The 12490-nt window shown below is 44.1% G+C and overlaps 1 long non-coding RNA gene across 1 annotated transcript; it reads left to right on the top strand.

The window, feature by feature from the left end:
* Window positions 1-803: 803 nt before the first annotated feature.
* Window positions 804-9416, top strand: LOC120991635. The gene is made up of 4 exons (XR_005776744.1): window positions 804-917; window positions 7702-7806; window positions 8268-8309; window positions 9158-9416. It is a non-coding gene; the product is annotated as an uncharacterized LOC120991635 (long non-coding RNA).
* The last annotated feature ends 3074 nt before the right edge of the window (window positions 9417-12490 follow it).

Raw genomic sequence — 12490 nt, forward strand, 5'->3', positions numbered from 1 at the left:
GACGATCCATATCGCCCCCTTTCGGAAATCTTTTAATGAGCTCAATACCTTGAAACATGACAGATTGAACCCTGCCATCATGTCCTTTAGATACATGGGGAGCTAGCGGTGTATCCTTCAGTTTCTGGATATCTGAAATGTACTCGCCAATGCATCTCCTAAATTCGCGTTTCGTTTTGCTAACATATTTGATGCCACATATACATGTGATTAGATACACCACCCCGATGGATTTACAATTAATGAAAGATCAAATGTAGTATATCTTACTAGAGGTCCCGTCCGTGAAGGATTTACCTTTAGCAAAATAGCAGCAGAATTTACAGGATCCACAGGGAAACGTGCCCATCAGATGATTTTGTAGCCATGTCTCCTGAGTTGGATTTTGATAAAAACTATGTATCAACTGATCTCGTAGGTTTTGGCTGCGGCGATATGTAATTGCTGGATATGTGGGAACCATCTTTCCAATGTCTGGATCAGACAATAGAATGTCCCAATTATCAGTCAAAATTAGTCGCACCTCCCTGTGGGTCCTATCGTATGTGCCAATGATCCTGAAGGTCTCATCTTCTTGATCCCTAATTTTGGGAGCCAAAAGTTGCTTCCTATTGGCGCAAAGTGAATGTTGGTACGCTTGTTTAAGGATAGATTGAGGATAACCTCGATGAGAAAATCTCTGTTGCAGATCTCTTGCACCAGACCTAAAATAAGATAACCTAGGACAATTTCTGCGAGCCCTCAAATATTGTCCTTTTAGTATTCCTTTTTTCAGGGCCGTATTATGACCACTCTCCCATTTCAGGAGACTATTGGTAGCGGTGGATTTCCTATACACGTTAGTGATGATCTGACCGGAATCACCAATAGCAATTGATAGATCCAGAAAGGACATTTGTGTATCATTAATCTCTGAGGTAAAAAATAAACCCAGCTGTTCTGATTGAGAGTCGCTACAAAATCCAGGAACTGTGTCTTACTTCCTTTCCAAAGAATCAATACATCGTCGATATATCTAATCCAAAGGAGGATTAGAGACGTGTATTGTTCCAAATCATCGCTGAATACATATTCTCTCTCCCACCAGCCCAGGTAGAGGTTGGCAAAGGTTGGGGCACATGGACTCCCCATTGCCACCCCCCTGAGCTGGTGGAAGATCTGCCCATCAAACAAAAAGATTTTATGTGACAGAATGAACTGTAACAAATCCATCAGAAATTCATTATGCCATTTGAGATGCTCACCTCTTTGTTTACAGCCAAGATCGTGTGGGCTAGAGCTGTAGAGGGCCTCAACATCCAGACTAGCAAGGAATGTGCCCTTGTCACAGTGGATGCCATTAAGACGACCTAAGACATCCATAGTGTCTCTATTGAAAGCAGTGCAGGCAAGGAAATGTCCCCCTGCGTTGAGTGTTCAGGAAAGTCTGCATGGAGGTTGTTCTCAAAGGCCCAATGTCTGCTTTGACTAATAAGTCATTCAGGTTTTTGCTGCGACGAGTACAAGGCAAAATCGGGTTTTGGAATTCCTCCACATCAGGGTAAGACTTCCGTAGCAATGGCCAATGGGATCTAATGCTGTTGAGTATTTTGTTGGCTGCCGGATGAAAGGTGTGAACCAGGGCTAATCGTTTAATGTTATGGGGTCTTGGTGGATTGGGCTGGTCATGTATAAGTATTGTTTTCAAGGGGTAGCCTCTATCCAGAAAACGCTGTTATATTTCTGTGAGTCTTGTTTGGCAAGTGGACGCAGTCTTTACTATGCGTTTAATTTTGGTATATTCAGACCTGGGTACGGACCTTTTAATATGCAGTGCATGAAAACTGGTAAAATGAAGGAGATTATTACGATCTGTCGGTTTGCGGTATAGGTCGGTACACAAAGTACCCATTGTGGATCTGCTAACTGTGGTGTCTAGGAAGTGAATGGTGTCTGGGTGATGTTGGATGGTAAACTGGAGTTCAGGATAAACTGAATTTAAAAACACATGAAACAGTAGCAGTGAATCTAATGTACCTTCCCAAATGCAGAATATATCGTCGATATATCGTTTCCATGTCATGACATGATTGATGAAGTCGGCATTTGAATAATGGAAGGGCTCCTCAAAATGTGCCATATAGCAGTAAGCGTACGGGGGTGCCACGTTGGACCCCATCGCGGTCCCTTGTAACTGTAGGAAAAAATCATCGCCAAACTGTCACCGCCAGACTTCTGAGAAGCTCTGACAGACTATCTTCAGAACCTCCTGCTTGAGGTTCTTTTGATTTGCTTTCGTTTTGTCATCTCGTTTCCCTCTCTCAGCTGTCATCTAGTTGCACTGATTGCATCCCTTTAAATCCCCTCCCATACTGCATCACTTTGCGGTTTATACAACTTCCTGGAGTGAGTGCATGCTGGATGCTACAACTGATGCTTCTACAGATAAGTCTGTTCATTTATCTGTGTTTTCCTGTTTGCTTGATCCTAGGTGACCCTGACTCCCTCCGTATTAAGTGTAGGGAGCCGGTGGTCGTGTCCCCTCACTATTATAGGGTGTTCAGGTTTCATACAGTCGAGGAACGAGGGTATGCAATTATCTACCATAGAGATTTTTGCATAGGCTGAGCAGTAAGGGAGAGAGCTAGGGCTGTTGCAGGGCTTACCCTTTGGTTCCTTAGTTTTGGATCAAGTCAGTCGGATCTTCATTTGTGTCTTCTAGTTTTCTGTAACACCTTCCGTGACATTATAAACCGCCAAAACGGTCTCAAGCATGGATCCGGTTTCACTTTTGACTGAACACATGCAGGGTCTTTCATTGGAGGTAGCAGATCTCCGTAAAACTGTATCTCAGTTTCAGGTGACCGGTTTAGCTTGCGTTCATGGAGTTTGTTCTGAGCCTAAGATCTCGCTCCCGGATACGTTCTCCGGGGGTAGTGAGAATTTTGTTCGGTTTACAGAGGCTTGCAAACTCCATTTTCGCCTACTTCCCCATTCCTCTGGTGATGAGGAGCAGAGGGTGGGGATCATCATCTCGCTGCTCAGGGATAACGCTCAGTCTTGGGCCTTTTCGCTGCCGGTGGGGGCACGGCCCCTCCGTTCAGTGGATGAATTTTTTTTAGCCCTGGGTCAGATATATGATGATCCGGATCGTATTGCTCTGGCTGAGTCTAGACTACGTCTTTTATGCCAGGGTAAACAGTCCGCAGATATATACTGTTCAGAATTTCGGAGATGGGCAGCTGATACTGGTTGGAATGATGCTGCACTCCGAAGTCAATTTTGCCATGGTCTTTCAGAGGGATTGAAAGATGCATTTGCCTTTCATGAGAGACCTACCTCCTTGGACTCTGCCATGTCTCGGTCCATTCGTATTGACAGGCGTCTTAGAGAGAGAGGAGAGATCACTCCTTCCTGTCATACTCAGTCCAAGGACAGTGCGGCGGTCTCTCTTAGTGCGCAGGGGTCTCAGTCTCTCTCAATCCCCTCTGAGCAGGAGCCCATGCAGCTGGGTTTGCTTGCCTCTGACAATAGAAGATTCAGCTCTCAGAGGAGGGTTTGTTTCTGTTGTGGAGGTATAAATCATTTGGCAAATGTTTGTCCCTCTAGGAGATTCAGGCAGTTTTTTGAGAGTAATAAAGAAACAAAAAGAAAAAAATCCTCTAAAAACGTTCCATCTGTTACTATTGGCAAGGTTGATGCGGAAATTGAAGGTTTTCCGTTTTGTCCTACCTGCCAGGGTGGCGCTAGAGAGCAAGAACATTTTTTGTGAGATTTTTGTAGATAGTGGAGCAGCTGTCAATCTCATTGATAATCAATTTGCTATAACACATGGTTTCCAGGTATGCACTTTGGGAAAGGATATACCTGTTTTTGCTATTGATTCCACTCCACTTTCTCAGAAATCGTTAAAGGGCATAGTTCACAATATCCGTTTGATTGTGAGTGATACTCATGTTGAGGATGTGTCATGTTTCGTCCTAAGCGGGTTGCCTACTCTTCTAGAGTTGGGGCTACCCTGGCTCACTAAACATAACCCCACCATTGATTGGCAAGCGAGGCAAATAAATGGTTGGAGTGACTTTTGCAGAGAGAATTGCCTCACGACATCTGTTTCAGAGGTTTCTACTAAGACTGTACCATCTTTTCTCTCTGTATTTTCGGATGTGTTTTCTGAGAGTGGTGTTCAGGAGCTGCCCCCTCACAGGGAGTACGATTGCCCTATTAATTTCATCCCAGGCGCCAAGCTGCCTAAATCTCGTTTATACAATCTCTCCCAACCTGAAAGGGTCGCTATGCGTGCTTATATCTCTGAGAGCCTGAGAAAGGGACACATACGACCCTCGAAGTCACCTGTTGCCGCTGGTTTTTTCTTTGTTAAGAAAAAAGATGGTTCTGTAAGACCATGTCTGGATTTCAGGGAGCTGAACAGTATCACAATTCGTGACCCTTATCCGCTTCCTCTGATCCCGGACCTGTTTAACCAGATTGTTGGGGCTAAAGTTTTTTCCAAGTTGGATCTAAGAGGGGCATACAACCTGGTCAGGTCAGAGAAGGAGACGAATGGAAGACGGCCTTCAATACCCCTGAGGGCCATTTTGAGAATTTGGTTATGCCTTTTGGTTTGATGAATGCTCCAGCCGTCTTTCAGCATTTTGTGAACAGCATTTTTTTATTATTTAATGGGGAAATTTGTAATAGTGTATCTAGATGACATTTTGATTTTTTCTCCTGATTTCAAAACTCATAAGGACCACCTACGTCAGGTCTTGCTCATCCTGCGGTAGAATAAATTGTACGCTAAACTGGAAAAATGTGTGTTTGCGGTTCCAGAAATTCAATTTCTGGGGTTTCTTCTCTCCGCTTCTGGCTTTCGCATGGACCCCGAGAAGGTCCGCGCTGTGCTTGAGTGGGAGCTTCCTGAGAATCAGAAGGCGCTGATGCGTTTTTTGGGTTTTGCCAATTATTACAGGAAGTTTATTTTGAATTATTCCTCTGTTGTTAAACCACTCACTGATATGACTAGAAAGGGGGTAGATTTTTCCTCCTGGTCGGTAGAGGCGTGTAAAGCCTTTTCTAGTATTAAGGAGAGTTTTGCTTCCGCTCCCATCTTGGTACAACCTGATATCTCTCTGCCCTTCATAGTTGAGGTGGACGCTTCTGAGGTGGGTGTGGGTGCGGTCTTGTCTCAAGGTCCCTCTCCTGCCAAATGGCGACCATGTGCCTTTTTCTCGAAGAAACTCTCCTCCACAGAGAGAAATTACGATGTGGGAGATAGGGAGTTGTTGGCCATCAAGTTAGCTTTTGAGGAATGGCGCCATTGGCTAGAGGGAGCCAGACACCCTATTACCGTGTTTACCGACCATAAGAATCTGTCCTACTTGGAGTCAGCCAAGCGTCTGAACCCGAGACAGGCCAGATGGTCTTTATTCTTTTCAAGGTTTAATTTTGTTGTCACGTTCCACCCTGGGGTTAAGAATGTGAAGGCGGATACCCTGTCACGTTGTTTTCTGGGAGGTGAGAATTTTGAAGACCCGGGTCCCATTTTGGCTGAAGGTGTGGTGGTCTCTGCTCTTTATCCTGAATTGGAGGCAGAGATTCAGGCAGCCCAGGCAGAGGCTCCTGATCTTTGTCCCCCTGGGATGTTCTTTGTGCCTCTCGCTTTAAGACACAAGGTTTTTAAGGAGCACCACGATACTGTCCTTGCTGGGCACCCGGGGGGTAGAGCCACAGTGGATCTCATCGCTCGGAGATTCTGGTGGCCGGAGCTTCGTAAGTCGGTTGAGGGTTTTCTGGCAGCCTGCGAGACCTGCGCTCGTGCCAAAGTCCCTCATTCTACGCCATCAGGTCCTCTCCTCCCGTTACCCATTCCTTCCCGTCCTTGGACCTGCCTCATTCCTCGGGGAAGACTGTGATTCTGGTGGTGGTGGACCGTTTTAGCAAAATGGCGCATTTCATTCCTTTTCCTGGGTTGCCCAATGCTAAGACGCTGGCGCAGGCATTTATTGATCACATTGTCAAATTGCATGGTATTCCTTCAGACATAGTCTCTGATAGGGGCACGCAGTTTGTTTCCAGATTCTAGAAGACTTTCTGTTCTCGCTTGGGGGTTCGGTTGTCATTCTTTTCTGCTTTCCACCCACAGTCGAATGGCCAGATGGAGCACGTCAATCAGAATCTGGAGACATATCTGCGCTGTTTTGTGGCGGAGAATCAGGAGGATTGGTGTTCTTTTCTCTCCCTTGCTGAGTTTGCTTTAAATAACCGTCGTCAGGAGTCCTCTGATAAGTCACCATTTTTTGGTGCATATGGGTTTCATCCGCAGTTTGGGACATTCTCTGGAGAGGGGTCTTCTGGTTTACCTGATGAGGAGAGATTCTCCTCGTCTTTGTCATCTATTTGGCAAAAGATTCAGGATAATCTAAAGAGCATGAGTGAGAGATATAAGCGTGTGGCGGATAAGAGATGTGTGCCTGGTCCGGACCTGAATGTTGGTGATCTGGTGTGGTTGTCTACTAAGAATATCAAATTGAAGGTTCCCTCCTGGAAGTTGGGTCCTAAGTTTATTGGGCCTTACAAAATCTTGTCCGTCATCAATCCTGTTGCCTACCGTCTTGATCTTCCTCAGACTTGGAAGATCCATAATGTTTTTCATAAGTCCCTATTAAAACCTTATGTCCAACCCATTGTACCCTCCTCTTTGCCTCCTCCTCCGATTGTGGTTCATGGTAATCTTGAATTTCAGGTCTCTAGGATTGTGGATTCTCGTGTTGTCCGCGGTTCTCTCCAGTACCTCGTTCATTTGGAGGGTTATGGTCCTGAGGAGAGGATGTGGGTCCCAGTGACGGACATTAAGGCCACTCGTCTCATCAGGTCTTTCCATAGGTCCCATCCTGAGAAGGTGAGCTCTGAGTGTCCGGAGTCCACTCGTAGAAGGAGGGGTACTGTCACCGCCAGACATCTGAGAATCTCTGACAGACGTTCTTCAGAACCTCCTGCTTGAGGTTCTTTTGTTTTGCTTTCGTTTTGTCATCTCGTTTCCCTCTCTCAGCTGTCATCCAGTTGCACTGATTGCATCCCTTTAAATCCCCTCCCATACTGCATCACTTTGCGGTTTATACAACTTCCTGGAGTGTATGCATGCTGGATGCTACAACTGATGCTTCTACAGATAAGTCTGTTCATTTATTTGTGTTTTCCTGTTTGCTTGATCCTAGGTGACCCTGACTCCCTCCGTATTAAGTGTAAGGAGCCGGTGGTCGTGTCCCCTCACTATTATAGGGTGTTAAGGTTTCATACAGTCGAGGAACGAGGGTATGCAATTATCTACCATAGAGATTTTTGCATAGGCTGAGCAGTAAGGGAGAGAGCTAGGGCTGTTGCAGGGCTTACCCTTTGGTTCCTTTGGATCAAGTCAGTCGGATCCTCATTTGTGTCTTCTAGTTTTCTGTAACACCTTCCGTGACACAAACAAAAATAAATTGTTGTGCAAAACTATCTGGAGTAGATCAATACAAAGAGATATGACCTCCGAGCTGTATGTGGATGTCTGAAGGAGGGCTCTGACTGCCTCTATCCCCTTGTCATGTTGGATGGATATGTATAGACTGGTTATGTCCCAAGTCACCAAAATAGTATCTTGTTTCAAAGGGGGCAGATTATCAATAAGTTCAAAAAAGGAGGATGTGTCAAGCAGATATTAACGTGTATTTTTCACCATAGGTGTCAAAATCTTTTCTAAAAAGATGGAAAGGGGGACCAGTATGGACTCAGTTGAGGCTACAATCGGGCGACCTGGTGGATTATTGAGGTTCTTGTGTATCTTAGGTAAAATGTAAAAAACTGGAATTATTGGATGTGCATTGGTAAGAAAAGAGATGGTTTTGTCGTCAATTATGTTGAGGTCATGATAATGTGTCAGTGTGGTATTTATTGTTGCTGCAATGTTGGTAGTAGGATCATTGCGTAATCTGCAATATACACTAGGGTCCTCTAGCTGACGGTAGATTTCCCTAATTTAAGCATCTCTATCCATTATGACCAGTGCACCCCCTTTGTCTTCTGCTTTAATGATAAGGTCCCAAAGAAAGGGGGCAATCGCGTAAAAATACTTAAGACCAGAGAGGCATTCTGGATACACAGATTAGATAGCCTGCAATCTAAGGGGTGAATAGAGAGTACAAGATTCAGAGTCTCACCTAATGCATTGGTGGTTTTGTTCTACTTGAGTTACTGTTGCAACCAGTTTTTTTTCACTCAATACTAATTTTGGTTTTCATTTATTGCAGATCACATAGAATGGCTTTAACCCTGGTGCCACTGTAGACTCTGTATCCTTTTGGTATTATTCTATTCCATTTCATCTGTGTTTACCACTATCCCCTTCATTCACTTTTATCCACATTTGTATCCCCCTTCATTCTTTACCTTTCCTCTCTTCCCTTGTAGCCACTTCCCTCTTTCCCCCCCTTTTTTTCCCTTTCATTCGTATCTGCTCAAATGCTACCATTCTTTCTTTATTTTCTTTCTCTATTAAAAAAAAAAAACATTTTTTCATTTTTTTCACTTTTATATCTTTTTCATTTGTCCATTTTTTCATTTTTTTTTTCCATATGTTCTCCCTTATATAGATGCTCACGTTATTGCTTTCTCTCGCTTCATTTTGTTATTGTCTACATTCATCTCCCCCATATTTTAGTCACCCCGCTTGAATACTCCTTTATACGTATAGTTAACGGCACATTCAAACAGCGCATCACGGAAGCGTAGTCTCGCGAGACTACCCTTCCAGCTTGATTTCTTTTGCACTATAGACACTATAGACCTCAAACAGAGGGCTGGCACGCATTGTGGAATGCAAGCGCCCGGCGCATGCGCACTTAATCTCCCCAGATAGACGCGCCTCGCTTTATAAGATGCCAGCCATACCGGCACAACATGGCATCCTCCTGTCGTGTGGCAGCACACCTTAGAAATCCAGCCATTTCTTACTCAACGACTTCTAACCTTCCTGCAGAGCGGCACCAGGTAGGCCAGTAGCCCATATCCTAAATGTCTCTATATTAACTCTATGAATCCTTGCTAACTATTCATGGTCTGTTCTCCCCTTCAAGTATTCCATAGTCCTTCTGTTACAATGTAGTTGTATAAATTGGTTACCTTAACCAAGGTTGCACAGCATTTGCTTTGGTACAGCATTATCCACGTCCTTTTTATCACAAGACTAGATCGGTGTTACTGCGGATCTCAGCCCTCATGTGACTACATGTTTTATTTGAAATTGATTTCTGCCATGTTACATTTACTTCATTGTTGTATGTACATAATACCTATTGTATTGAATAGAAATACATTGATTTCCGCGTACCATACTACGGATCTAAATAATATTTCTCGTTTCATACTGAGCTGTATAACACCATGTTTGTCATGATGTGGCAGACAGCCTTCCGCTTCCTTTTGGGTATATTATTTTAATAATGTATTAAAGGTTGAGTCTTAATTAAGGTCACCCACTAATTTAGTTTTTCTTGTATTTATAATTGGGTACCCATTTTTTGGTTATTGAGAGTGACCATTATCTCCCCATGGTTATTTAAATATATACCACTACATTAGTGCCACGGTTTTCCCAGGTCACTTTATGGTGATGCTGCATGTGTTGATGCAGGGCCATGGTGCCAACATTGGCACCTTGGCCACTTTTCACCTTCTGCCCACAGATTTGACAAATGGCCTAGCTGACATCCTCCGGCAGCTTGATACAAGAAAATTTCCACACCGGCGAGTATGGCATTTCCACCCACCACTCCGTGCTGGCTGCCGCTGCCTCCGTGAACTCGTGTAGACAGTCTACCCCGGGCGCGTTTGAGGTCTGGAGACACACTACTGCCAATCTGTTCACTCGCAGCCATACTCAGCCACTGCCTCACATGCAAGCTACTACCCTCATTACCTGATGATGATGAAGCCCCCTCTTCACCCGGCTCCTACGTGCAATGGGCTACATCATTATCCACTACTGTCTGCACATCACTAATGTCACCCTCACCAGTCTAAGGGCCATGTGTTTAACCACTCGCAACACCTGCTCCCACGCAACTCTCATCATTGCTTATTGCCCGCCTACCAGAAAAAGCAGCAGATCTCTCCTCCACATTTTGACTGGCCAGTAGCTGCTGACTGTCCTCAATAAGCTGGTCCTGAAAAGCGGAGCTGCGCCGACAGCATACAATATTTCCCGAGCAAAAGGAATAGAAAATGAAAGGCAGGTTCAGGACAGGTGGGGGCATAGAGCTTGTTCTCGGACCATGGCAACTAAGCGAGGTGTCAGAGGAACCCACGACTCCTGGCTGGGGGTGTCTGATGTCACTTGAGATGATGTTGTAGACTGAGTCGACCACTCAAGGAGAACTGGGTTGCTGGTTAAAACACGACCGCTGGATGACACTGGCTGCTCTGGCCTGTCCCTGCGACTGCTGCTACCAACCCACTTCTGCTACTACTTCTGCTAGCTCCAGAAACATTTTGGCCACTGCGCGTTCCCTTAGAAGGGTCTGGCATCTGCTTGTTGGATATACTGTACTGTAAGGGTAAAATAGCAGTAGTGTCAGGCTGCAAATTCACCCCCAAAACAAGGATGGATGGATGTACTTATATGTAAGAGAACCTGAGCACCCTAATATCTGTAGTATCAGTCTGCAATTTTACCCTAATTACACAATTAGGGAAATAAATAATTAAATTATGTATAAAAACTATGTAAACACCCTAAAATTTGTTGCATCAGGCCGCAATTTCACCCCAGAAACAAGGATGAATGGATGTACTTATATATATATATATATACAAACTGGATTCCAAAAAAGTTGGGACACTAAACAAATTGTGAATAAAAACTGAATGCAATGATGTGGAGATGGCAAATGTCAATATTTTATTTGTAATAGAACGTAGATGACAGATCAAACGTTTAATCCGAGTAAATGTATCATTTTAAAGGAAAAATACGTTGATTCCAATTTTCACGGTGTCAACAAATCCCCAAAAAGTTGGGACAAGTAGCAATAAGAGGCTGGAAAAAGTTAATTTGAGCATAACGAAGAGCTGGAAGACCAATTAACACTAATTAGGTCAATTGGCAACATGATTGGGTATAAAAAGAGCTTCTCAGAGTGGCAGTGTCTCTCAGAAGCCAAGATGGGTAGAGGATCACCAATTCCCACAATGTTGCGTAGAAAGATAGTGGAGCAATATCAGAAAGGTGTTACCCAGCGAAAAATTGCAAAGACTTTGCATCTATCATCATCAATTGTGCATAACATCATCCGAAGATTCTGAGAATCTGGAACAATCTCTGTGCGTAAGGGTCAAGGCCGTAAAACCATACTGGATGCCCGTGATCTCCGGGCCCTTAAACGACACTGCACCACAAACAGGAATGCTACTGTAAAGGAAATCACAGAATGGGCTCAGGAATACTTCCAGAAACCATTGTCAGTGAACACAATCCACCGTGCCATCCGCCGTTGCCAGCTGAAACTCTACAGTGCAAAGAAGAAGCCATTTCTAAGCAAGATCCACAAGCTCAGGCGTTTTCACTGGGCCAGGGATCATTTAAAATGGAGTGTGGCAAAATGGAAGACTGTTCTGTGGTCAGACGAGTCACGATTCGAAGTTCTCTTTGGAAATCTGGGACGCCATGTCATCCGGACCAAAGAGGACAAGGACAACCCAAGTTGTTATCAACGCTCAGTTCAGAAGCCTGCATCTCTGATGGTATGGGGTTGCATGAGTGCGTGTGGCATGGGCAGCTTGCATGTCTGGAAAGGCACCATCAATGCAGAAAAATATATTCAGGTTCTAGAACAACATATGCTCCCATCCAGACGTCATCTCTTTCAGCGAAGACCCTGCATTTTTCAACAAGATAATGCCAGACCACATTCTGCATCAATCACAACATCATGGCTGCGTAGGAGAAGGATCCGGGTACTGAAATGGCCAGTCTGCAGTCCAAATCTTTCACCTATAGAGAACATTTGGCGCATCATAAAGAGGAAGGTGCAACAAAGAAGGCCCAAGACGATTGAACAGTTAGACGCCTGTATTAGACAAGAATGGGAGAGCATTCCTATTTCTAAACTTGAGAAACTGGTCTCCTCGGTCCCCAAACGTCTGTTGAGTGTTGTAAGAAGAAGGGGAGATGCCACACAGTGGTGAAAATGGCCTTGTCCCAACTTTTTGGGGATTTGTTGACACCATGAAATTCTGATTCAACATATTTTTCCCTTAAAATGGTACATTTTCTCAGTTTAAACTTTTGTTCCGTGATTTATGTTCTATTCTGAATAAAATATTAGAAGTTGGCACCTCCACATCATTGAATTCAGTTTTTATTCACGATTTGTATAGTGTCCCAACTTTTTTGGAATCCGGTTTGTATATATATATAAATTCCAAAATTAGTAGTATCATTCCACAATTTCATTAACAGATATACTTATGTATA

The sequence above is a fragment of the Bufo bufo genome, chromosome 2 (genome assembly GCF_905171765.1).
Source record: "Bufo bufo chromosome 2, aBufBuf1.1, whole genome shotgun sequence".
Taxonomy (NCBI): Eukaryota; Metazoa; Chordata; class Amphibia; order Anura; family Bufonidae; genus Bufo; species Bufo bufo.